The sequence below is a fragment of the Saimiri boliviensis genome, chromosome 11 (assembly GCF_048565385.1).
Source record: "Saimiri boliviensis isolate mSaiBol1 chromosome 11, mSaiBol1.pri, whole genome shotgun sequence".
NCBI classification, from domain to species: Eukaryota; Metazoa; Chordata; class Mammalia; order Primates; family Cebidae; genus Saimiri; species Saimiri boliviensis.
The window spans coordinates 98,861,316-98,885,803 of NC_133459.1; the positions used below are offsets into that span (position 1 = coordinate 98,861,316).

Below are 24,488 nucleotides of genomic sequence, written 5' to 3' on the forward strand. Positions count from 1 at the left end.
TGTCTCAAAAAAAAAAAAAAAAGTGTTCTACAGATGTCCCAAACATACAGAGTGACTTGCTGGCATTTGAGCCTTTTTGCCATGTGGAGTGCTACCTTTTGTTACATCATAAATTGGCACTGGGAACTCGATAAAAGGGCATTGGGGCACAATTTCTCCAAGTTTCTGATGTTAGTCATGAATTAATTGCTTTTAATTTTGATTCTCCTAGCAACCTAGGGTAATATCTACTACATACTTGCTCTTTCTCTCACTGTATTTGTGTGCATATGTATGTGTGTAATTTTTTTCTGAACTTTCTTCTGTTTTATAGTAAGTTATAGACAGGATGCCCCTTTCCCTTAAGCACTTCAGTGTATATTTTCTTTTTTCTTTCTTTCTTTTTTTTTTTTGAGACAGTCTTGCTCGGTCGCCCAGGCTGGAGTGCAGTGGTGCGATCTCAGCTCACTGCAACCTCTGCCTCCCAGGTTCCAGCTATTCTTCTGCCTCAGCCTCCTGGGTAGCTGGGACTACAGGCATGCACCACCATGCCCCGCCAGTATATATTTTCTAAAAACAAGGATATTCTCTTTCATAACCACAATTATAAAAATTAAGAAATCAATATTGATTCAGCCGGGCGTGTGGCTCAAGCCTGTAATCCCAGCACTTTGGGAGGTCGAGGCGAGTGGATCACGAGGTCAAGAGATCGAGACCATCCCGGTCAACATGGTGAAACCCCGTCTCTACTAAAAATACAAAAAATTAGCTGGGCATGGTGGCTCGTGCCTGTAATCCCAGCTACTCAGGAGGCTGAGGCAGGAGAATTGCCTGAACCCAGGAGGCGGAGGTTGCGATGAGCCGAGATCGTGCCATTGCACTCCAGCCTGGGTAGCAAGAGCGAAACTCTGTCTCAAAAAATAAAAAAAAAAAAAGAAAAGAAATCAATATTGATTCAATAATATTTTCTTTCTTTTTTGTTTTGGAGACGGAGTTTCGCTCTTGTTACCCAGGCTGGAGTGTAATGGCGCGATCTCGGCTCACCGCAACCTCTGCCTCCTGGGTTCAGGCAATTCTCCTGCCTCAGCCTCCTGAGTAGCTGGGATTACAGGCACACGCCACCATGCCCAGCTAATTTTTTGTATTTTTAGTAGAGACGGGGTTTCACCATGTTGACCGGGATGATCTCGATCTCTTGACCTTGTGATCCACCCACCTCAGCCTCCCAAAGTGCTGGGATTACAGGCTTGAGCCACTGCGCCCGGCCCCGATTCAATAATATTTTCTAACCTACAGGGCTCATCCAAATATGCTCAAATGTTCCAATAATGTCCATTATGGTAAAATAAATCCCATATCATACATTGTGTTCAGTTTTCAAGTGTCTAGTCTCCTTTAATCTGGAATAAATTTCCAAATTTTGTCTTTCACAATCTTGACAAGTTTGAGGAGTTATAGGCCAGTTGTTTTGTAGATCCCCGAACTTGGGTTGTCTGTGTTTCTTCATGATTATATTGAGGTTATGCATTCTTAGCAGGAATAGCGTGGAAGTGATGTTGTGATCCATACATAATATTAGGAGCTGACTTGATCCATTACTGTTGAAGTTAACTTTGATTACTTGGTTAAGGGGATATCTGTCAGGTTTCTTCACTTGAAAAAGACCATTTTTCCTTTTATAGTTAACAAATATCTTATGGGGAGATACTCTGAGACTATGTAAATATCCTCTTCCACTGGCCAGGTGTGGTAGCTCACACATGAAATCACAGCACTTTGGGAGGCTTAGGTGGGGGTGGATCACCTGAGGTCGGGAGTTCGAGACCATCCTGGCCAACATGGTAAAACCCCGTCTCTACTAAAAATACAAATATTAGCTAGGCATGGTGGCGGGCGCCTGTAATCCCAGCTACTTGGGAGGCTGAGGCAGGAGACCTGCTTGAACCCCAGATGTGGAGGTTGCAATGAGCCAAGATTGTGCCATTGCACTCCAGCCTCGGTGACAAGAGAGACTCTGTCAAAAAAAAAAAAAAAAAAGCAGCTCTGATTTCTTTAGGGAGAATAGTAATTGGAACAATCTGAGTTCTAGGTGTACTAATTTGCACTGGAGCGTCATGGCTTACAGGTCCTTTCAGAGGACAGACTATCACACTAATGCACACACATACCCAATTTATAAACATATGTGCTCATATTGATATTTCCAGTTCTGATCCAGTACTGCAGAGTTCATTCTAGCCATCTCTCTTTCCATATTTGTTTATTTATTTATTTATTTATTTTTGAGACAGTCTCACTCTGTCGCCCAGGCTGGAGTACAATGGTGTCATCTCGGCTCACTGTAACCTCTGCCTCCCAGCTTCAAGTGATTCTCCTGCCTCAGCCTCCTGAGTAGTTGGGATTACAGGTGCCTGCCATCATGCCCCGCTAATTTTTTTATTTTTAGTAGAGATTACGTTATATTTTTCACCATGTTGGCCAGGCTGGTCTCGAACTCCTGACCTCAGGCGATCCACCCGCTTCAGCCTCCCAAAGTGTTGGGATTACAGGCGTGAGCCACTGCACGTGGACTCTGTGAAGGCACTCTTAACTATTACACTCAACCACCTATAAATGTTCCTTCTTGCTGGGTGCAGTGGCTCATGCCTGTAATACCAGGTATGGAGGACAAGAATGACACTCCATCTCAAAATAAATAAATAAATAAATAAAAGTTCCTTCCTTCCCCTGTGATTCACTTCAGTTCAGTCCCTTGTCATCCTTTACCAACCCGGATACACACCCTGGTGCTAGGGCCAAAAACACCTGCAGCCACTGATGTGTATGTTACATTGCCATTGCTCACTCAGGTATGCTGCTGCCTGGCTTCTTTGGGGGCCATTATGTTGGCTATTTCAGCCTATGATCCCTTCAATAGCAATTCTAACCGGCAAAGCACTCTTCACCCCCAACTCTAATCCATACAGTGACAATCTGATAGTCATAGCTAATCAGAAAGGGCTGCTTTAAAGTCCTGACATTCACAGGTTTTTATGGAAATTACTCTTTCAGATTTTACACACCCTTTACTTATTTTAGCTCCTATTTGCTAGGATTCAAACATAAATTTGGTTTGTGGCTAGCATTTCTTCTCTCTCCTAACCCTGTCTTGTGGTCCTCTTCCTGTAAGCTCTTTCTTAATCTTTCATATACATGGAATGTTGGCAGGCAGGTCCTTCAGGCATGTCAGAACACTAGATTGTATCAGCTTTAATTCTCAAAATGCCCCCATGACATTTGTCATTCTCTCTTTTTTCTTTTTTTCTGAGACAGAGTCTTACTTCTGTCACCCAGGTTGGGGTGTAGTGGTGCGATCTCGGCTCACTGCCACCTCCACCTCCCGGGTTAAAGCAGTTCTCCTGCCTCAGCCTCCTGAGTAGCTGGGACTACAGGTATGTGCCATCATGCCTGGCTAATTTTTTTTTTTTCTTTTTTTTTTTTTGAGACAGAGTTTCACTCTTGATGTCTAGGCTGGAATGCAATGGTACGATCTCGGCTGACCGCAACCTCTGCTTCCTGAATTCAAGCAATTCTTCTGCCTCAGCCTCCTGAGTAGCTGGGATTACAGGCTCAAGCCACCTTGACCAGCTATTTTTTGTATTTTTTGAAGAGACAGGGTTTCATCATACAGGTTAGTTTCTTTTTTTTTTTTTCCTTTAAAAAATTTTTTTTTAAATTTTTATTTATTTTATTTTTTTGACCAGGCTAGTTTCAAACTCCTGACCTCATGATCTACTTGCCTCAGCCTCCCAAAGTGCTGGGATTACAAGTGTGAGCCACTGCGCCTGGCCTAATTTTTTTGTATCGTTAATAGAGACCGGGTTTCACTATATTCGCCAGGATGGTCTTGAGCTCCTGACCTTGTGATCTGCCGGCCTCGGCCTCCCAAAGTGCTGGTATTACAGGTGTGAGCAACGGCACTTGGCCACTGCTATTCTCTTAAATTATTGTACTAATAGTTTAATTCACAAACTGTCTTGAGGACGGAGGACTGTATTACAGCAGCAGCACACGACTGCAATCTCATCCCAAGGATTTGTTCCAAATAAAAGAACTTCCGATTCTCCTGACTGGTGGAAAGAGAAGGGTGCCTGTAGCTTTCAGTTTGAAGACTGCCCCGAGTCATGTTTGGTACCATTGTCCAGGATGCTTCTTTAAACAATCCTAAGCAGGATTTAGATGTTAAGTTGCTTTTCCAATGATACTGATACCTAATATTCTCTGATTTTTTTTTTTTTTTTGAGACGGAGTTTCACTCTGTTGCCCAGGCTGGAGTGCAATGGCGTGATCTCGGCTCACCGCAACCTCCGCCTCCTGGGCTCAGGCAATTCTCCTGCCTCAGCCTCCTGAGTAGCTGGGATTACAGGCATGTGCCACCACACCCAGTTAATTTTTGTACTTTGAGTAGAGACAGAGGTTCACCATGATGGTGAGGCGAGTCTCAATCTCCTGATCTCATGATCCACCTGCCTCAGCCTTCCAAAGTTCTGGGATTACAGGTGTGAGCCACTGCGCCCGACCTATTCCTTGATTTCTCTTGTTTCCAACTGATGCATCTGAAAGAGGACTGACCAGGGTTAGCAAAGTAGTCTGTGGCTCTGAGACTGAAGGGTATTAATTTGTTTGTACCTAGAATTAGCCCAAGACTTAATAACCTTGATGTCACTAATACCCTTCCCTATCTATTAAACTAACTAGTAATGGACTAGTTACATTTAAACATTTTATTACTTAGTAGATACTTATTAATGTACAATTACTTCATTTGAGTTGAGATAAAAAGCTTCTGATTTCATAAAAGATGTACCTGAGAGATTATATGCAAGACAGATAATTCTGAATTAAACCCAGAGTATATTCAATCTTCAGCATTACAGACATTGAAAATAGGCTGTCTATTCTGGATACTGAAATTGCTTCCTTTACCAAAATAATAAAGTTTAATGAGGAAAGTAGCTTTGTTTTGTTTATAGCTCTACTCTGGGTATCCGAATATACACCTGACAACATAGTAGGTGCTCAATAAATATTTCTTGAACGAATGAAAATGTCTGGTGGTATAACAGAAGAAAATTAAAATTTATTAAACTAAATCCTGAAGGAATTATTGCCCAATTATCAATATTCCAAACAGTGGCGGGAAGTGTAACTGTTAAGGATGAATGTGAAAAATGATTAATACTAATACGTGGCCCGCAGAATCAAACCTCCTCTCCATCTCTGGTAGTTCAAAGGCTGGGGAAGGGGATAAGTTTTGCTAAGAACCGACCAACGCCGGGCGTGGTGGCTGAAGCCTGTAATCCCAGCACTTTGGGAGGCCGAGGCGGGTGGATCACGAGGTCAGGAGATCAAGACCATCCTGGTCGACATGGTGAAACCCCGTCTCTACTAAAAATACAAAAAATTAGCTGGGCATAGTGGCGCGTGCCTGTAATCCCAGCTACTCAGGAGGCTGAGGCAGGAGAATTGCCTGAACCCGGGAGGCGGAGGTTGTGGTGAGCCGAGATCGCGCCATTGCACTCCAGCCTGGGTAACAAGAGTGAAACTCTGTCTCAAAAAAAAAAAAAAAAAAAAAGAACCAACCAACATGGTGAAATCTCATCTCTACTAAAAATACAAAAAACTAGCCAGTTGTGGTGGCACACTCCTGTGGTCCCAGCTATTTGGGAGGCTGAGGCAGGAGAACCGGCTGACCCCAGGAGGTGGAGTTTGCAGTGAGCTGAGATCATGCCAGCTTGGGCAACAGAGCAAGACTGTATCTCAAAAAAATAAAAATAAAAGCAGAAGGAGAAAAAGGAAATATGTTTATATATTATAAGGCATTAGGAAAATGTCTATTTTCCTACTTACAGGTTTAGATTCAGGGATCTTAAACTCCAATGATTTCAGAGGACAGGCTATTATTATAAATGGGTGAAGCAATCAGATATAATAGGGTGGAGTAGATTCTGTGGGCAGAATTCACGTCAAAGGCAGCTCTCATTTGTGAGCTTTAGTTTAGATTTTACAATTGTCTTTGTGAATTAACATTTGCCCTTGAAAGGTGTGTTTGTATGTGTGCATCTATGCCAGTGTGTTCCAGCAGTTACTGGCCGGACAATTTTAAGGATAAAGAGGCATATTTGCCACTCACAGTGGTGAGGAAACAAACACTTGGAGGACCCATGTGCCATCAGGGCTCTTCTGCAACCTGGAACACCAAAAGCCAGGACTAGTTTGCAAGAGTTGTCTGAAGCATTTGGGTTTTTGTTTTTGTTTTTGACTGAATAACACAGACTTGGAGAACGAACCACTGGGAGAAGCAAGAGAGAGTTCCCAGGATGAGACCAACTCTGTGGGTCATGACTGGAGCTTCCAAAGGCAGGAGGCTGGCCACACAGCAGAAGTTAGGAAATGGCAGGGCTGTCAGACCTATGGGTAGGGTAAAAAGATTATAAATTAGGTTTTCTACAAGGCAACCCCCTGGAAAGGAAGTAATATCTTGTTAGGTTTCCTGGGGCAATCAGAAAGGTCATTTAGCAAGACCACCGTAGATACACTAAAACTTGGATATACACAAAAACCATAACTTGATCAATCAGTATGACTAATCTCATTTTGTTTCCTACCACCTGACTTCCTCTTTTGGTGGTAGATGCAAGGCAAGGAACTCATTTAGCTGGCCTCCCTTGTAGAGTCTTTTGGGGTAAAAGTTAGCCAGCTCAGTGGCTCATGCCTGTAATCTCAGCACTTTGGTAGGCCAAGGCAGGCAGATCATGAGGTCGGGAGTTCAAGACCAGCCTAGCCAACATAGTGAAACCCTGTCTCTACTAAAAATACAAAAAATTGGGCCGGGCGCGGTGGCTCACGCCTGTAATCCTAGCACTTTACTTTGGGAGGCCGTGGTGGGTGGATCCCCTGAGGTTTGCAGTTCAAGGCCAGCCTGGCCATCGTGGTGAAACCCCATCTTTTTTTTTTTTTTTTTTTAAAAAAGAAAGGAAAAAAATACAAAAAATTAGCCAGGTATGGTGGTGGGCACCTGTAATGCCAGCTACTCGGGAGGCTGAGGCAGGAGAATTGCCTGAACCCAGGAGGCTGAGGTTATACAGAGCTGAGATTGTGCCATTGCATTCCAGCCTGGGCAATATAGTGAGACTGTCTTAAAACAAAAGTTCACTAAGCTAAAACCATAGTGACATGAGAAATCTGGGAGTGGAATACAAATTCATTCTTTTTTTTTTGAGATGGAGTCTCACTCCGTCACCCAAGCTGAAGTGCAGTGGTGCAATCTTGCTTGGCTCACTGTAACCTCTGCCTCCTGGGTTCAAGTGATTCTTTTGCCTCAGCCTCCCGAGTGGCTGGGATTATAGGCAGGTGCCACCACACCTGGCTAATTTTTTGTATTTTTAATAGAGATGGATTTTCACCTTGTTAGCCAGGATGGTCTCGATTTCCTGACCTCATGATCCACCTGCCCCAGCTTCCCAAAGTGCTAGGATTACAGGCGCAGCCAGACTTCATTCTTTTCTTTTTTTTTTTTTTTTTTTTTTTTTTTTTTTTTTTTTTTTCAGATGGAGTTTCGCTCTTGTTACCCAGGCTGGAGTGCAATGGCGCGATCTCGGCTCACCGAAACCTCCGCCTCCTGGGTTCAAGCAATTCTTATGCCTCAGCCTCCCGAGCTGGGACTACAGGCATGCGCCACCACGCCCAGCTATTTTTGTATTTTTAGTAGAGACGGGGTTTCACCATGTTGACCAGGATGGTCTCGATCTCTTGACCTCGTGATCCGCCCGCCTCGGCCTTCCAAAGTGCTGGGATTACAGGCGTGAGGCACCGCGCCCAGCCGACTTCATTCTTAAAGCAGTGCGTCTGTGTGGCCATGAGTCTAAGTTCCTAATGAATAAGATTAAGTGAAAATATTGACGGGACTTCTAGGAAGACAGCTTAAATAGAGCTCCTGCCTATCAAATGCACTAAAATTGTGCAAATATAGAAGATTTTGTGTTAAGTTTAATTTTCCCTTCTTCCTACAGTGTGATTTATTTAAGTTACTTCACCCACTCACTAAGTCTATTAGACTTATACTACTACCGTGTGTGGTGGAGCTGAGGAGAATAAGAGGATAAAGTAGTAAAGAAAAATATGCCTTTCGGCCGGGCATGGTGGCTCACCCCTGTAATCCTAGCACTTTGGGAGGCCAAGGCCGGTGGATCACAAGGTCAGGAGTTTGAGACCAGCCTGGCCAATATGGTGAAACCCCATCTCTAACAAAATTAAAAATAAATAAATTTTAAAAAATAGAAAAACGTGCCTTTCCTCACATTTACTCGTATGCTCCACCCATCACAGGGAACAATATCCTATGAAAGAAGTGTGTCCATGAGTCTGGGGCAGTGATCTGCAATTAAGTGAGTGGGGACCCATGATGGAGCAGATGATGGGGTGACAGCATATGATGTATTGGGCACCTTGGAACAGCATGCAATTTCCAAGTAGGGTGATAACTTAGAAGGGACATAAGCCAACACCCCTGCTTTTTTTTTTCCCAACTAGACTAGAGTAAGGAGAGAGACTAATTCTAGCAGTAGTCATGATAAGCCCTATTCTTTTAGTGTGCATTAAAACCACGTATGGGGTATGACTGTCATTATGCTGGTAAAATAAGGGGATGCAAGATGACTATTTGTTCTTCAACAGCCTTTTCTTAGCCCAAAACATCTTTGTTTATCATTATTATTCTTTTTTATTTTTTTTCTGAGATAGAGTCTCGCTCTGTCACCCAGGCTGGAGTGCAATGGCATGATCTCAGCTCACTGCAACCTCCTCCTTCCAGATTCAAGTGATTCTCCTGCCTCAGCCTCCAGAGTAGCTGGGATTACAGGTGCATGGCACCATACCTGGTTGATTCTTGTATTTTTAGTAGAGATGAGGTTTCATCATGTTGGCCAGGCTGGTCTTGAGCTCCTGACCTCAGGTGACCCCCCGGCCTTGGCCTCCCAAAGAGCTGAGATTACAGGCATGAGCCATCGTGTCTGGCCATGTTTATCATTATTGCTAATAGAGCTTATAAACTATAATTAAAATAATCAGTTTCCAATTGAAAAATTTCTGAACTTTTTTTTTTTTTTTTTTTTTTTTGAGACGGAGTTTCGCTCTTGTTGCCCAGGCTGGAGTGCAATGGCGCGATCTCGGCTCACCGCAACCTCCGCCTCCTGGGTTTAGGCAATTCCCCTGCCTCAGCCTCCTGAGTAGCTGGGATTACAGGCACACGTCACCATGCCCAGGTAATTTTTTGTATTTTTAGTAGAGACGGGGTTTCACCATGTCGACCAGGATGGTCTCGAACTCTCGACCTTGTGATCCACCCGCCTCGGCCTCCCAAAGTGCTGGGATTACAGGCTTGAGCCACCGCGCCCGGCTAAATTTCTGAACTTTATGATCTGAGGAGTAAAAGACTTACGAGATAAAATATAAAATCTGGACTTTTCCAGATAATTTAGGACATACTATTGCCCCAACCAAAACACATGGCAAATGCATGGGCATGTATTAATAATTACCTTTACCCTCTTGAAATTGTAGTTTCGACCTCTCTTAATTTAGAGGTTCATTAATGAAAGATTGAGTTCATGTTTCTATCTCTTGAATAAAGTTCAAAAGTAAGGTTTAAATCAGGGTATAGGTCAGAATAGCTATCTTCTCTTTTTCAGTTCTGGGTGGTTTTTATAGCAATCTGTGTAGCAAGATGCATACAGAGCTATGGGAGTGGGAAGATTCCTCCTACTTTTTTCCTTTTGCTTTTTTTTTTTTATTTTTTGTTATATATTTTTTGAGACAGAGCTTTGCTTTTGTTGCCCGGGTTGGAGTGCAAAGGCGTGATTTCGACTCACTGCAACCCCTACCTCCTGGGTTCAAGAGATTCTCCTGCTTCGGCCTCCTGAGTATTTGGGATTACAGGCATATGCCACCACACCCAGCTAATTTTGTATTTTTAGTAGAGATGGGGTTTCACCATGTTGGTCCGGCTGGTCTCAAACTCCTGACCTCAGGTGATCCACCCACCTCGGCCTCCCAAAGTGCTGGGATTACAGGTGCGGGCCACCGCACCTGGCCTCCTTTTGCTTTTTTTTTTTTTTGAGATGAAGTCTCACCCTTGTTGACCAGGTTGGAGTGCAATGGCGCCATCTCAGCTCACTGCAACCTCCGCTTCCCAGGTTCAGGTGATCCACTCACCTCGGCCTCCCAAGTAGCTGGGATTACAGGTGCCTGCCACCACACCCAGTTAATTTTTGTATTTTTGGTAGAGATAGGGTTTCACCATGTTGGCTAGGATAGTCTTGAACTCCTAACCTCAGGTGATCCGCCTGCCTCAGCCTCCCAAAGTTCTGGGATTACAGGCATGAGTGACTGTGTCTAGCTGGAGTGCAATGGCATGGTCTCAGCTGACTGCAACCTCTGCATCTGGGTTCAAGCAATTGTTCTGCCTCAGCCTCCCGAGAAGCTGGAACTATAGGTGTGTGCTACCACACTCAGCTAATTTTTTTTTTTTTTACTTTGTTTTTTGAGATGAAGTTTCACTTTTGTCACCCAGGCTGGAGTGCAGTGGCGTGATCTCAGCTCACTGTAACCTCCGCCTCCAGGTTCAAACGATTCTTTTGGGATTAGGAGCGCCCGCCAGTATGCCCAGCTAATTTTTTGCATTTTTAGTAGAGATGAGGTTTCACCATTTGGCCAGGCTGGTCTCAAACTCCTGACCTCAAGTGATCCTCTCACCTCGGCCTCCCAAACTGCCGGGATTACAAGCGGGAGCCACTGTGCCTGGCCTAATTTTTGTATTTTTAGTAGAGATGGGGTTTCACTATGTTGGCCAGGCTGGTCCTGAGCTCCTGACCTTGTGATCTGCCCACCGTGGCCTCCCAGAGTCCTGGGATTATAGGCGCAAGCCATCACGCCTGGCCTCTTTTTGCTTTTTAAACATTATAGGTGACTTGGGAGGTTATTTGCCAACTGAAGACCATCATTTAGGAAATTTGTTCCCAGTTTTCCTAGACCTAGATAGATGCCCACCTGCTTAACATATTATCTTCTGCTTGGTTCTCCTCATATGAACTATCAACTTGCAAAATATTCTGAGAAGTGAGACAAGCGGTGTCCACGTTCTCCCATGAAGGAGGCTAGCAAAAATAAACTAAGGCACCCTGCTTTAAGGGTAAAGGTCGTATTCCACTCTCGAATGTTTCTATTATTTCAGCCTAGTGAACTTTCACCCACAAAAGACTTTCTTTGAACAGTCTGATCAAAAACAAAAACAAGGTCTTTAATTTTTTTTTTTTTTTTTAGGTTGTTTACTTACAGCTAAACCTTTAGACAGGAGGCCAACTCTCAGTGGTCACTTTCAAATAGGTTTACTTTGGACTGATGAGATTTTTAAAAATTCCACAGCTTTCAAATAGACACATGAAGGATGTCAGTATTCTTGACTTTATCTGTTTTTCTGAAGCATTTACTTTCTCTCAGCGAGCACCTTAGGGGAGTACTATGGATTTAAAAGAGTGACTTTAATGGGGACTCTGTGTCCAGTCCTTAAGTGAGGAGTGTAGTTGATTGGATGGTGACCAACAGATTTAAGGTGACATTGTTAGTTCTGCAGGTAAATGGAGGACAGAGACGGGTAGGGAAAGTCAGCAAGCCATGTCAAATATGCCTTCATGTTCCTTTATTCACATAGCACCTTCCCCTTGAGGATCATGCATGCCTCTTTACCTACTGCTTTTTCAGTATAAGATCAAGGGTAAGGTTAAAGGGGAAAAGCAGTTAACTGTCTTATAAGTCTCATTCTTGTGCTTTAGGAATTTTCTTCTCCTAGGCTTCCTTGAGAAAGCAAAGTTTGGTGTCCAAGTGGTCTAAGAGAATAAGAAATTTTTGGATAAAATGAGTTGTAGAACAAAGAGAAGAGCCTTTGCAAAATGATGTCTGAAAATGAACATTTTAACTTGAAACTGCCAGTAAAAATGTCAGGTTAATCAATTTCTTTTTTATGTATTTATTTATTTTTAATTTATATATATATATTTTTAAGACGGGGTTTCACTATGTTGGTCAGGCTAGTCTTGAACTCCCAACCTCAGATGATCCGCCCGCCTTGGCCTCCAAAGTGCTTGGATTACAGGCGTGAGCCACCACGCCCGGCCAAGATTAATCAATTTCTATAATACCACACTTAGAGGTAGGTAATGTTTCCAGAAGTCCCAAGTATTTGGAACAGTCTAGGGGCCTAGATACAAACAAGCCATTAACAAGCACAGGTGGCAGGGCACAATGGCTCACACTTAACAATCCCAGCACTCTGGGAGGCCAAAGCAGGAGGCTTTTTTGAGCCCAGGTATTTGAGACCAGCCTGTGTAACACAGTAAGACCCTATCTCTCAAAACTAAAATATAAATTAGCTGGACATAGTGGCATTTGCCAATAGTCCCACCTATGTGGGAAGCTGAGGTGGGAGGATTGATTACTGCTTGAGCCTGGGAGGTCAAGACTGCAGCTATTCAGCCCAGACAATAATTCTGGAGGTTATTAACAACAATGATAAAATTCCTACCATTTATTATTTACTGGGTGCTTATTATGGTCTACTAGGCACTATCCTATGTAATAGTACAAAAATTATTCCCGATTTACAGTTGAGAAAACCAAGACCCAGGTAAAGTAACTTGCCAAAGGCCACATGTATAGTAATTGACAGAGCCAGCTCAAAACAAGCTCTGTCATATTTCAAAACAGAATTATTTTGCTTTATTGCCCTAAATTCCAATTCTCATTACTTCCTGATATATTATCAAAAAGGCAAATCGCCAGGCATGGTGGCTCACGCCTGTAATGCCAGCACTTTGGGAGGCCGAGGTGGGTAGATACCTGAGGTCAGAAGTTCGACATCAGCCTGGTCAACATGACAAAACCCTGTCTGTACTAAAAATACAAAAATTAGCTGGGCGTGGTGGCAAGCACCTGTAATCCCAGCTACTTTGGAGGCTGAGGCTGCAGAATTCCTTGAACCCAGGAGGCAGAGGTTACAGTGAGCCAAGATTGTGACACTGCACTCCAGCCTGGGTGACAAGATCGAAACTCCGTCTCAAAAAAAAGGGCAAATCTATTTTTCATATTCCTTGATAAACAGCATAGGGAACTACACTTAATATGTCTTAGGACATTTTAAATTTAGTATGTATACATTTGTTGGCATTTAAAGAGTAAGCTTCAAATATCTAGAAACTTCACTCACATGGGAAAGAAATGTTAGTGCCTTCATTTATTCATATGTTGGTTCAAAGAAGGTTTGACAGGCTGGGTGTGGTGGCTCATGCCTGTAATCCCAGCACTTTAGGAAGCCAAGGCGGTGGATCACTTGAGGTCAGGAGTTTGAAACCAGCCTGGCCAAAATGGTGAAACCCTGTCTTTACTAAAAATACAAAAATTAGCTGGGTATGATGGCGTGTGCCTGTAATCCCAGCTACTCGGGAGGCTGAGACGCAAGAATTGCTTGAACCTGGGAGTCAGAGACTGTAGTGAGCTGAGATTGCGCCACTGCACTCCAGCCTGGGCAACAGAGCAAGACCCTGTCTCAAATACCAACTAAAAACAAAAACAAAAACCAAAAAGGTTGGCCAGGCACGGTGGTTCATGCCTATAATCCCAGCACTTTGGGAGGCCAAGATGGGCAGATCACCTGAGGTCACAAGTTCAAGACCAGCCTGAACAACACGGAGAAACCCCGTCTCTACTAAAAATACAAAAATTAGCGAGGCATGGGGGTGCATGCCTATAATCCCAGCTACTCAGGACACTGAGGCAGGAGAATCGTTCGAACCTGAGAGGCAGAGGTTGGGGTGAGCTGAGATCACGCCATTGCACTCCAGCCTGGGTGACAAGAGCAGAACTCCGTCTCAAAATAATAATAATAATAATAATAGTGTTTGATTGTCTACATATCTTTTATGTTTGTCTCAACCATGTCTTAATGGATTAATTTTATTTAAAACTCTCTCAGCTCAGAGGTAATCAACTCTTCTCGGTTTGCTGGGACATTCCTAATGCTAAAACTTAAAAAAAAAAAAAAAAAAAAGCCCCCACACCAGGAAATCCCTCTGTCCTGGGCAAACTGGGAAAATTAGTCACCCTAGCTTCACTGCGCTTATGAGTACTTCAAGGTTGCTTTCAGATGATGGTAATGATGATAAATAGAATCTGACAGGCTCCACCAGCCATCAGCTCCATCATGGCTTAAGTTGTCTCTTGGGGAGGAAGAATAAGTTGGAGAAAAATAAGTTATTTTGTCTTTCTTTTTGTTTCTGTTTCTGCAGGAATGCCTCAAGTGATAGGGAATCTCTTTTTCCTGAAACCTCATGTGACTTTTAGTTTTTGATCACTATTACACAGTTCTTTTGTATTCTGACCTAAAATCTGTATCAATACCCACTTTTCTTATCCTATCCCTTGCTACAATACAATACAGAACAAACTGAATTACTTCCCCATGTAATTACACATTAAATATTCAAATAAATCTATCAGGCCGGGTGAGGTGGTTCATGCTTGTAATTCTAGCACTTTGGGAGGCTGAGGTGGGTGAATCATGAGGTAAGGAGTTCAAGACCAGTCTGGCCAACATAGCGAAACCCCATCTCTACTAAAAATACAAAACTTAGCTGGGCATGGTAGTGGGCATCTGTAATCCCAGCTACTTGGGAGACTGAGGCAGAGAACTGCTTGAACTCAGGAGGTGGAGGTTGCAGTGAGCCGAGATTGTGCCAGCTGGGTGACAAAGCGAGACTTCATCTCTACAAACAAACAAACAAAACTCAAAGAACTGATTTCTGAGAACTTCCAGATAGCTGAACATATGAAGGTTCTCAGAGGGTAGCAAGCCTGGGGAGGGCATGCAAGTTCCATGTCTGTATCCTTCCTTCTCTTCCTCCCCTTATGCATCTCTTCATCTGTATCTTTTATAATAATCCTTTTTTTTTTTTTTTAAACACAAGAGTCTCACTCTGTCACCCAGGCTGAAGTGCAGTGGCACAATCTCAGCTCACTGCAACCTCTGCCTCCCCGGTTCAAGTGATTCTCCTGCCTCAGCCTCCTGAGTAGCTGGGACTATAGGCATGTGCCACCATACCTGGCCAATTGTTGTATTTTTAGTAGAGATGGGATTTCACCATGATCTCAAGTGATCCACCTGCCTCGGCCTCCCAAAGTGCTGGGGTTATAGGCTTCAGCCACTGCACCTGGCCTATAATATCCTTTATAATAAACCAGTAAGTATAAGTAAATATTTCCCTGAGTTCAGTGAGCGGTTCTAGCAAACTAATTGAACTCAAGGAGGTGGTCATGGAATCTGTGATTTATAGTTGGTCAGTCAGAAGCAGAGGTAAAACAACCTGTAACTTGCAATTGGTGTCAGAAGTTGGGGCAGTCTTAGGGACTGAGGTTTAAATCTGAATGGCAGTCCTCAACCTGTGGTTTCTGAGGCTATCTCCAGGTAGTGTCAGAACTAAATTAAATTAGAGGACATCCACATTCAGCCGGTGTCTGCTGCATCGGGTCTGTGGGGAAAACTCCCACAAATTGGTCACAGAAGTCTTCTGTGTTGATTGTTGTGTGAGAGAAGAGGAAAAAATAGTTTCTTTTTTTTGTTTTTTGAGACAGAGTCTCACTCTGTCACCCAGACTGGAATGCCGTGGTGTGATCTTGGCCACCGCAATCTCCACCTCCTGGGTTCAAGTGATTCTTCTGCCTCAGCCTCCCAAGTAGCTGGGATTACAGGTGTCTGTCACCACAACCAGCTAGTTTTTATATTTTTAGAAGAGATGGGGTTTCATCATGTTGGCCAGGATGGTCTCGAGCTCTTGACCTTGTGATCCTTCTGCCTCAGCCTCCCAAAGTACTGGGATTACAGGCATGAGCCACTGCACCCAGCCAGTTTGAGATTTTCCACTCATGGAGAAATTAGTGGTTATTGAGCATCTATTTATGTTAGGCACTACATGAAGTACTTAACATGCTCTTTCATTTTTTTCTCTAATCATTCTAAGAAGTAGAGATTCTTGTTATCTCAATTCAGATGAAAATATTAAGGCACAGAAAGATTGGATAATTGTTTAAGATAAAAATGGAAGGATGTATACCAAGTCTCTCTGACTCCAAACCAAAATCTCAAACATAATTTTATCCTCCTATTCCTTGATTACAGATATAATCTTCATGAGGCCTGATAAGTTTAGAAGTCTCAGTAGGAAGCATACAGACAACCTGCCAGTCAGGCAGTTTTTATGGACCCCAAAAATTCCTCTGTGGCATGGTGATTCACCCAGGGTGAGGTTCTGGTCCACAGCTATATAGGCTTAGAAATCCAACAGATTATGAATTTATCTCCCAAAGCAGACTCAAGCTTCCAGAGGCTGGTATTCAAAACCAGAATACCAGTTTATTCATATGATTTTGAATAGAAATAGAAAAATATAATGGCTGAGGGTCAAAACATTCATGTCTTGTGAGCCACATTTGGAAAGTCAGATGGTAAGAGTAGGTTGCTTACAGAATATACATTCAGAAACAAGGGAGTTTTTTTTTTATTTAATAATCTTTTTTTTTTTGAGACAGGCTGGAATACAGTGGTGGGATCTTGGTTCACTGCAGCCTCCACCCCCAGGGTTCAAGCAATTCTCCTGCCTCAGCCTCCCAAATAGATGGGACTACAGGTGTGCACCACCATGCCTCGCTAATTTCTGTGATTTTTTTGTTTGTTTGTTTGGGTAGAGATGGGGTTTCACCATGTTGACCAGGCTGGTCTCGGACTCCTGACCTCAAGTAATCTACCCACCTTGGCCTCCCATAGTGCTGGGATTACAGGCATGAGCTACCATGCCCAGCCTATTTAATAAATATTTACAGGCCATGATAGACTCAAACCCATTCAACTCCAAAGCAGCTACTTCCAGAATGGGGCAGGCTAGTGCAACCTCTTACCTACAAACACTTAGGTAAACACCACCAGATTTGCCTCTGAGACACTCTATTTTCCTAAACTTTTTTTTTTTTTTTGATGCAGAGTTTCACTCTTGTTGCCCAGGATAAAGTGCAGTGTTACAGGTGCGATCTCAGCTCACTGTAGCCTGGAGTGCAATGGCACAATTTCGGCTCACCACAATCTCTGCCTCCCGAGTTCAACCCATTCTCCTGCCTCAACCTCCTGGGATTACAGGCATGTGCCACCACACCTGGCTAATTTTGTATTTTTAGTAGAGACAGGGTTTCTCCATGTTGGTCAGGCAGGTCTCTAACTCCTGACCTCAGTTGATCCGCCTGCCTTAGCCTCCCAAAGCGTTGGGATTACAGGCATGAGCCACCGCACCCTGCCTTCTTCCTAAACTTTTAAGGCAGACTAGCCCTTCTTCTGACTGGCATGTTCTTTGTTGAATTTAGCTTAATTTCCTTTTCTTTTCTTTTCTTTTTTTTTTTTTTTTTTTTTTTGAGATGGAGTTTCATTCTGTCACCCAGGCTGGAGTGCAGTGGCATGATCCCAGCTTACTGCAACCTCCACCTCCCGGATTCAAGCTATTCTTCACCTCAGCCTCCCAAGTAGCTGGGGTTACAAGAACGTGCCACCATGCATGGCTAATTTTGTATTTTTAGTAGAGAAGGCGTTTCACCATGTTAACCAGGGTGGTCTCAAACTCCTAACCTCAGGGGATCTGCCTGCCTCAGCCTCCCAAAGTGCTGGGATTACAGGTGTGAGCCACCATGCCTGGATTAATTTTCTATTTTAATGTTATAGCATAATCTTGCCTATCAGAGAGCCACTTTACCTCTTTACTAAGACTTTGAATAACTATACTTTGACCTACTGTGTATTGATCTCAGGGTTAAAATCTGAAAGGGCAACTTTAGTTCCATCCTCTCACTGAGGCTCCAAAGTACTGACAACAGCAATAAGAGACAAGATCCCTCTGGTAGAAGCTGCCTTCTCCTTTCTGAAGGTTTAGCTGATTGGCTCTTAAGAAACAGAGACTGTCGCCATCAGATTTTTGCCTGTCTACCGAAAACTAAAGGATAACAAACACTGTTTCTGTAGCTACCAAAGAGACAGACTGCCTGGAGAAAGATTTACATGGCTCTGCAGACACCCTGGCGGTGCCAGCTCCAGGGGAGTCAGTACACACGGTGTGAAGCCATTTTTTTTTCCTCTGGGCTTTTTGCCATGGATTCAGGCAGCTACAGCAACAGCAGGGTTTTACTCCCATGCAGAGCTTCCAGAATGTCTGGGAGTTTCCTGATGATAAAAACTTGTGAAAGATACAGATAGAAGTTCTACTAGGTAGAGCAGCCAAGACTTAAAGGAGGACAGTTGCCCCCAGAACTTTTGGACCCTGGGTAACTGCTGAGCTTAACGTCAAGGAACGACGTTTCTTGCCTGCCTTACTACCTGTATATGCTACATGACACCTTGCACAGTAGCTCACAGAGAAAGAACAGTCTGGACAAACTCCTCTCCTGCATCTTCCTGGTACAGGGAAGAGGAAGAGGGTCCAGGGGGAACAGAATTTTTCCAGCATTATGGAGCTGCCACATTGGGAAAGCATATTGAGAACTGAAGCCCCTGCCTATCAAGATCCACTCTTTCCAGTCACATGGAAAGAATCTCAGGTAGACCCAGAGCTCCTGGTACATGGACATAGAACGGTGGACACACTCGGTTATACCCACAGCCTCCCCCTAAAGAGGTCTCTAGATGATGCTAGGAGAGAGGGTTAGGGCAGATCAGACTACAGTTAGGAGTCAAACCAGTTACTGATTTTCTTCACTGAAGGCCAACTAGGGTTCTAGACGGCCAGGTTCACTCACTGAGGCCCCAAAGTACTGACAGCAGCAATAAGAGACAAGATCCCTCCGGCAGAAGCTGGTGATCAAGGTATTGTGATTTTTTTCCATATCCCACCTCTTTCCAACGTTCACATATTAAAGTGAAGCCCCCACCAGCATTCAGGGGTTAACTCAGTAGGAAGACTTGGCTCCCTTATACCTCCAGATTCTTGTAAGAGGTTTGTTTTCTGAACATTCCCCTCTGCGCACTCCCCTCTTGTCTTAATTGGCCCTACCCACTGAGGTGGATTCCAGATCCTTCTCCTGTATCCTTGACTTGGCTCAAGCCTCTGGCCCCTCCACTGCAAAGTCTAAAAGCAGGGAGATGGCCAAAATAGGCAGTGAGAGAAGAACAGAGGCATTCCTATTGCATCTGCTCAGTCTCTCGGCAATTCTCTGTCAGGGAACCTCTCAGGGTTACTGCCTGGCCTAGAGAGTCTCCCTTTCCTCACTCACTGCGTAAGAGGAGGGTGAGACACAGAACAAAGTCTCTCAGAGGCTGTCTGCTGGGTGCTGAAAGTCAGTCACTGTTGTTGAATATGGGTGTTCTCCACAGGCTCCATTCTGGACGTAATTCCTCGCAGCCATTCTCTGGGTCTGTTTCAGCTAGGGTCTGAATGAGTATTCTTCCAACACGATTCCTTGCCATATCTCTAGTTGTCATTGGCTCTCAGGGGAGTTGCTGTTGATGGTTTTCACAGGTAACTGATATTGTTGATATTATTCTTAACAGAGAGCTGGCACGCAGAGTGGCAGACTTCAACAAACCCAGGCAATAGTGACAAGCTACCACTTTAGCAAAATTTATTTGATTGATTGATTAAAAAAATTTTTGAACATTGGCATGTACATGCACCATTTAATGATATAGAGGAAAACAAAGATGAATAAAAAAATGAATTCTCTTTTCCAGAAGGTTACATTTTTTTTTTTTTTTTTTTTGGGTATTGGAGTTTTTGCTCTTGTGGCCCAGACTGGAGTACAATGGCATGATCTACGCTCACCACAACGTCCACCTCCCAGGTTCAAGTGATTCTCCTGCCTCAGCCTCCTGAGTAGCTGGGATTACAGGCATGTACCACCACACCTGGCTAAGTCTGTATTTTTTAGCAGAGACATGGTTTCTCCATGTTGGTCAGGCTGGTCTTGAACTCCCGACCTCAGGTGATCCTCCTACCTCGGCCTCCCAAAGTGCTGGGATTACAGGCGTGGGCCACCGCACCTGGCCCAGGAGGTTACATTCTAATGGAGACATAGATGCAGACATAAATCACTATAATATGGAGTACAGATAGAAGGACAGGTAACAGTTATATTGCTCATACCCAGTAAGTTGAAGGAGAGCATTTTCACCTATGAGGCCACCAGGTAGATGTCTGTTGACCTCCTGGGGTATCCTGATTCTGTTTTTGCTTAAGAAGTCAACATTTGGCCAGGCGCAGTGGCTCACACCTGTAATCCCAGCACTTTGGAAGGCCAAGGTGGGCAGATCCTTTGAAGCCAGGAGTTCAAGACCAGCCTGGGCAACATGGTGAAACCCTGTGTCCACTAAAAATCCAAAAAAAGTTACCCAGGTGTGGTGGCAGGCATCTGTAATCCCAGCTACTCTGGAGGCTGAGGCAGGGGAATCGCTTGAACCTGGGAGGCAGAGGTTGCAGTGAGCTGAGATGGTGCCACTGCACTCCAACCTGGGCAACAGAGTAAGACTCCATCTCAAAAAAAAAAGCCAACATCAATGTTAAAAAAGGCAATTGTGGCCGGGCATGGTGGCTCATGCCTGTAATCCCAACACTTTGGGAGGCTGAGGTGGGTGGATCACTTGAGGCCAGGAGTTCAATACCAGCCTGGGCAACATGGCAAAACCCTGTCTCTACTAAAAATACAACAAAAGTTAGCTGTGCGTTGTGGCGGATGCCTGTAGTCCCAGCTACTCAGGAGGCTGAGAGGCACAAGAAGTGCTTAAACCCAGGAGGTTGTGGCTGCAGTGAGCCAAGATCATGCCACTGTACTCCAGCCTGGACGACAGAGTGAGACTCTTTCAAAAAAAAGAAAGAAGAAAGAAAGAAAAAAAGAAAGAAAGAGAAAGAAGAAAAGGAAAGAAAGAAAGAAAGGAAAGAAAGAGGCAATTGTAATATGTCAAGCACCATAAAAATAAATATTTAGTAATGCCTGATGTGCACAGAAGAGGAGTCTGGTATGTTCTCACTTTCTTTCAAATTGATCTCTTAAATTAGTCAAATAGGTTGATCTGTTAATCACTTCCCTTTTGCTTCTCTTCCCTGTTCCTTAGGGCAACTAACATGAGAACAAACAAGGTTCAGTACCAGGAATAAAGTTGACTCATACTCTTAGGCTTTCTCTCCTTTTAGAACACATTGACTGAAGACTTGGAGTGGGATGACATTCATTCTCATAGGGAAAAAGATGAAGTCACCAAAGGAGAAATGTTAAGAAGAGAGCAGGGAATATGAAGTGAAGAAATAGAAGGCAGTGGCTATTGGACGGCCTTAAAATTTTTTTAAAAAAAATTATTATTATTATTATTATTATTATTTGAGACGGAGTTTCACTCTTGTTACCCAGGCTGGAGTGCAATGGCGCGATCTCGGCTCACCGCAACCTCCGCCTCCTGGGTTCAGGCAATTCTCCTGCCTCAGCCTCCTGAGTACCTGGGATTACAGGCACGTGCCACCATGCCCAGCTAATTTTTTGTATTTTTAGTAGAGACGGGGTTTCACCGTGTTGACCAGGATGGTCTGGATCTCCTGACCTCGTGATCCACCCGCCTCAGCCTCCCAAAGTGCTGGGATTACAGGCTTGAGCCACCATGCCCAGCAATTATTATTATTTTTTAGACAGGGTCTCGCTCTGTTGCCCAGGCTGCAGTGCAGTGGCATGATCTCAGCTCTCCACAACCTCTGCCTCCCAGGTTCAAGTGATTCTTCTGTTCCAGCCTCCCCAGTAGCTGGGATTCCAGGTGGATGCCACCAAGCCTGGCTGATTTTTTGTACTTTTTTTTTAGTAGAGACGAAGTTTCACCATTTTGGCCAGACTGAATTGGACTGCTTTCGATAGTTTCTTCATCTCAAAAGAAAAGTCTGTTCTGCGAAGATCATATTCCAGGTAGAAAGATGAGGATGAGGCCGGGCGCGGTGGCTCAAGCTTGTAATCCCAGCACTTTGGGAGGCCGAGGCGGGTGGATCACAAGGTCGAGAGATCGAGACCATCCTGGTCAACTTGGTGAAACCCCGTCTCTACTAAAAATACAAAAAATTAGCTGGGCATGGTGGCGTGTGCCTGTAATCCCAGCTACTCAGGAGGCTGAGGCAGGAGAATTGCCTGAACCCAGGAGGCGGAGGTTGCGGTGAGCCGAGATCGCGCCATTGCACTCCAGCCTGGGTAACAAGAGCGAAACTCCGTCTCAAAAAAAAAAAAAAAAAAAGAAAGATGAGGATGAGTAGAAATCCTACATATTCCATCTCAACATCCTAAAGGAAGAGAGTAAGTTTTGACAACACAAATAGTATCCTTGTGACCTGGTAATAGTCCATGCCTTCCAGGTCTAGAAAACTTAAAAACAAAATGGATGGAGTACAGGCTCCAATACATACAATTAGCAGTAAAGAGAGGTGGACCATTTTCAAGGTGGAAATCTCAATGGTGCCAGTGAGTAATTTCAGGTCAAGAGATAAATGGCTGGGTACAGTGGCTCACACCAGTAATCCCAGCACTTAGGGAGGATGAGGCAGGCGGGTCACTTGATGTCAGGAATTCAAGACCAGCCTGACCAACATGGTGAAACCCCATCTCTGCTAAAAATACAAAAATTAGCCAGGTATGGTGGCGTGCACCTGTAATCCCGGGTAGTTGGGAGGCTGAGGCAGGAGAATCGATTGAACCTGGGAGGCCAAGGTTGCAATGGGCCGAGATCCTGTCACTGTACTCCAGCCTGGGGAACAGAGTGAGACTGTCTCAAAAACAAACAAAAAAACCCCAACACAATGGGGTAGAATTGATGTCTCTCCCTCCAGTGAGTCCTTACAGGCTTTTTTGGTGTTTGTGTGTCATGGTCTTTGTTTCTCTTCTATCTAAATTATCACTTAAGTCTGTATCTGCTATTTAAATATTCATGTTTCTCTTCATATAAACTCTTAACTACTTAAAGGCAGCAATAATGTCTTCATACCCTCAGTAGCAACTAGCTCAGTGCCTACTCATATTAGGTCATTAAGAAATGTCACTGGATTTAATATTATAGGAGAATTGAACTTCAAGGGTCAACAGCTGCAAGGTCTGTCTGTCAATCCATAGGTCTGGCCAAGAATTTCCATGAGGCAAAACAACATTTGGCAATTACAAGGGCATTCCAGTGAAGTGAAGAGCAGTGTCAGATTTTGCAATAGTTCTGCAAATAACATAGATTTTCTGGAGTGGCTGGGTTCTTGGAAAAACATGTGCTGATGGCAAAAGTAATCTGGGTCCTTGCCTTTATAGAGACTATGAAAGATATAATCTCTGCCAGAGTCAAACAGGAAGTGGTGACATTAATAATTTTTCTGGGTTTTACATGGAATTATGCTAGGTATTATACATACAATTTTTTTTTTTTTTTTTTGAGACGGAGTCTCACTCTGTTGCCCAGGCTGGAGTGCAGTGGCGTGATCTCAGCTCACTGCAACCCCTGCTTCCCGGGTTCAATCAATTCTCCTGCCTCAGCCTCCCAAGTAGCTGGGACTACAGGTGCATGCCACCACAACTGGCTAATTTTTGTATTTTTATCAAGAGGGGTTTCACCATATTAGCCAGGCTGATCTTGAACTCCTGACATTAAATGGTCCATTAGCCTTGGCCTCCCAAAGTGCTCAGATTATAGGCGTGAGCCACTGTGCCTGGCCTGCAGAATATTTTTAAAAGTAAGATGTGGTTACTGTCCTCAAGCTTAAAAATCTTAGTGAGAAGTTAATGCAGATGTACATAACATAATCAGAGAATGATATAAATGTTACATTGAGTTAGAAATTAAACATTACATATATTAGCACGACGGCTTATATTGGAGTGAGGAAAAGAAAAAAAAATTACATTACTGTCCTAAGATGGTAGCATTGAGATGGGTCTTGGGACTCCTCAAATTTCTGTAGGTATTTGCCCCTCTATCCTGAGGTCATGTGAAATATAATAAAGTTTATTGCTTTAACAACTCCCTCACCACTCCTCTTTACCCTCACCTATTAATAGGTCAAGATAGCATTTCATTTGCCTGGTGCAATCATGTGTTTCATATACCCTCTAGCCTCTGAGCTAGGATCTACAATACCAATTTATAGATTAAGCTTCACTTCATTTCAGTGACTCAATTCTTCCAGCTAGAAGATCATGAGGAGACAAGTCTTTAGTTCAGAGTCAGTCTCAGCTGTGCTTGGTGGCTCATGCCTGTAATCCCAGCATTTTGGGAGGTGAGGTGGGAGGATTACTTGAGGCCAGGAGTTGGAGACCAAACTGGGTAACAAAGTGAGACCCTGTTTCTACCAAAAAATAAATAAAGCTGGGTGAGACCCTGTCTCAAAAAAAAAAAAAAA

At 43.8% G+C, this 24,488-nt stretch overlaps 1 pseudogene across 1 annotated transcript in view; it reads right to left on the reverse strand.

Annotated features, from left to right (window-relative positions):
- The window catches only part of LOC104652263 (large ribosomal subunit protein eL37 pseudogene), a 70,382-nt pseudogene that overhangs the window by 10,277 nt on the left and 35,617 nt on the right, over nucleotides 1–24,488 (reverse strand). Inside the window, exon 3 of the transcript XR_745595.3 lies at nucleotides 6,152–6,429. The product of XR_745595.3 is annotated as a large ribosomal subunit protein eL37 pseudogene (transcript). The remainder of the gene's footprint in view (nucleotides 1–6,151; nucleotides 6,430–24,488) is intronic.